Raw genomic sequence first — 3,459 nt, forward strand, 5'->3', positions numbered from 1 at the left:
TTTTAACAAAAGACAAACAAATTAACAAATCTTCTAAACGCTATTCAGTTCATTTCAATGATTAATGCTTAAACATGGAAGTGATGATTTATGCTTTTCACTGATTCTCTAAAAAAGTCCGGAAACTTCTTGGGCCGCTATTAGCTTAAGCTTTACCATACCTAAGGTATTAAATTAAAGACACAGATGAAGTTATAAAAATGTTCAAATAACCCTTGTTTGATGTTGAAACTCAACTTTCCCCCCTTTTTTGACACATTCCAATGTGTCAAATCAACGGAGCTAGAACATTCAAAGAAAAGGTTGGGCAGCTACAAGGTTTCCCAGATTGTTAATGTGATCTGCGTGTAATGTTCTGATTCAGGTATTTAATATATTAATGAATATCATTTAATTAACTGCCACTACTTAAACTTAGCAAAAAACATAACTGAATAAAAGATCACAAAGAATAATATGATATCAGTGTTATGTAAGCGCGTGCGGCCTTCCCCGCTTGAAGTCACTCCAGTCCATAGATCAGCCAAACATCGCGTTGACTGTACCTTTTAACCCTTATTAACTTGAGCACAACTCTATAATGAGCAACAAACTGCAATATGTATAAAAATGATCATGGTTACACCTGCAAAGAAAGATTATAGGATTATCCTAACACCTGTAAATAGAAGATTAATCTCAGGTTATAACAATCACTGGAACACCAATGTTAGTATAATGTCAAAAACGTCAATAAATGATGATCAATGCAATGCTTCTTGCATGATTCTGATGCAATAATAATGCTGATATTAAATAACAGTAAAACACCCCCTTTTGTCCCGTTTAACTTGAAACATAAACGTTTATAGATGGCTCTCTTAAATTTGACTTTCCCCTGGTTTCTCCCTCACTGACCACAGCAGGGGAAACTCTGTTTTGATTCAGCCATGAATGCAGCTCACCTAATTAATCACTGAGCCCCACCATGACTGGCATCTGACAGGGTGGAGCTGCATACTCTTCCTTTAATGTGTCTATTTTCAATCTGTTTATTAGATTGCTTAAACATGAAGTAGACTACGTCCACAACAAGTCAATACAGCTGTAAATGTGGCCAATTATCAATCTATTGCTAATTAATTACAACAGATAGCTTTTATTTTATGCATGCTCTTAGTCAACCACTCACCCAGAGGATCTCCAATCCCAGGAAATTCCTTCTCCTCATTTAATGAGTCTGTCCTCCTTCCATGCCCTGGTAACTGGTCCATCCAGAGCCAGATTATCTCGAAATATACATACAACAAGCCAAACCACACCTTGGTCACACCAACCCTTTTCCGCCCTGAAGATGTTCAATGCCATCTTAGTCTGGACTGAAAGTGGACTTTAACGCACTGTTCCACAATCCATTTTATACTTCCTGGTCAGATTGCAATCTCCACCAGGGTTAATCGTTTTCCTATTTTCATTAGTTCTTTTTTTTATTTTAGTTTCGACTCCAGATTTACAATAGTCATCAGTCCTGATGTTTGTACCAGTTGTAATCAATGTTTTACCAATTCTTTGCTAGTTTAGTCTAATTTTATATTGTCCGAAAATCCTCAGTTTCAGTTATAGTTTTGATTAGTGCAGTTATATTTTTAGCTGTATTTTGCCACAACTAAGTGTACAAAATTCCAGTTCAACACATACAGCCATGCTCCCTGTTATCCTTGGGTCTAAGACTATTAGCTCCTGCGCACTGCGGTGTCACTAATTTTGGTAATCGACAAACCTTTTGAAGGCTCGCACAATTTATTTAGATGTTCCAATCCTGTTGTCTCGGGCGACCACGCGCCTTATCTGGGGTTAGCTGTTTTCCGGGTGATGGGGTTGATGGGGGAGCTCTTCAAGGAGGGGGAGTATGCTCCCCCTGATGAGCTCTTCAAGGTCAAGCTAAGCTTAACCTTCTTGTGTGAGCTTTTCAAGTGCATTTCAAGTTTGTGGGATTTTTGCTTTATAAATGTCCCTCATACCCCCTGAGCCCTCTAATTATTTTCACACCATAGTGTACATTTAGTTTCGCTTGTAGCTCTCATACTCTACTTCCACTCTTCTAAGTCCTGATGTTTCTTAAAGAGGACAACAGTACCTTTAAAATTATATCACATGTGTGGGGGTGTGGCCTTGCCAATTGTTTTTTTTTTTTTTAAACTCAGGTTTTGATTAATTTTCAAAAATAAACATCTAGTAAATAATTCGAGGGCTCTTTAAGAATCAAGCTTATTTAGTTTCACGGAGAACATGACTAATTTATTAATGTGTACTCTACACATTGGGACTTTGTACTTATATTTATTTCACTTTTTCCTAGTAGACAACTCTTTGACAAAGGCAGAGAGAATTCCTAGCAGAGTAATTGAGCGAGATTCAAACATAGATTTTTCAGAACATGGGAGTCGTGTGAGCCAGATAGGAGAGGGTGAGATCCCAGGAGGAGCCACACAAAGATTATCGAGATGCAGTGGCATATGCAATGACATGTGGCAAGTGCCAAATGTTCCTTTTTGTCTCCAAATAAAATCACAGTACTTCCTCAGATATCATACATGAATTGACTTTTGTGAAATAGAAAGTCCAGTGCAATCACTTGTTCCTGAACCAATGGCTTACAGGTAGTGAAGTGTCAGTGCCTTCTAAGTTGGTCCCTGATCTACATTTTTTATGATATTGTTATATAAATAAGTTTTAATAACACTTGATTTATCTTAAAGGAAAAAAGAAAAAGAAAAAACGAAAATAAATCAAACCTTTACTGTCAGTTAATCATCTGAAACTTTTAATTCACCCTTTAATTTTCTCCTGTTTTGATTATTGTTACTCACTTTTCAATTCAATTCATTTCAAATTCTTTATTGTCCCAAAATAGAAATTAGTTTCACATCTCTCAGTCCTACATAGTTTATCGTCTCAAAGAATCACAGCATCGAGGCCCCTAAAAAAACTAGCCGACACAGCTATTCTTGCATCACTTCATCTTCCAGTGAAATTCAGCGTCCACTTTAAAATCCTGCTAATTTACAAAGCTCTACATGGACAAGCCCCTCTTTATATTGCAGAGGACTTATCACTGCAGCTGGCCTCTCTGATCCCCCAACCAGGGTCTACTAACTGTCCTGCTGATTTTAAAACCAGAAGCAACTGTGGTTTTAAGGCTGTGGTGCCCAAACTACGGAACAACTTTCCTCAACCTATCTGGTCGGCTGATTCTGTGGTTTGTGTTAAATGACTGCTGAAAATACATTTTTACAGGTAAGCCTTCCCATAATCTTTTCACTTTTATTTTGGGCCATAGATTACAACAATTTGCATGTATGGAAGTTAAGAAAATGTTTTGGAGCTCACAGCACATAAAGCTGCAGCATCCTGAAGAATATGAGCTGAAGAATAGAAGAGAGGTTCACAAGGGAAGTGTGTGTTAGCCAGAAACAGGAA

The sequence above is a fragment of the Haplochromis burtoni genome, unplaced genomic scaffold (genome assembly GCF_018398535.1).
Source record: "Haplochromis burtoni strain Fernald_Lab_line unplaced genomic scaffold, NCSU_Asbu1 Contig_519, whole genome shotgun sequence".
In the NCBI taxonomy this organism is placed as follows: Eukaryota; Metazoa; Chordata; class Actinopteri; order Cichliformes; family Cichlidae; genus Haplochromis; species Haplochromis burtoni.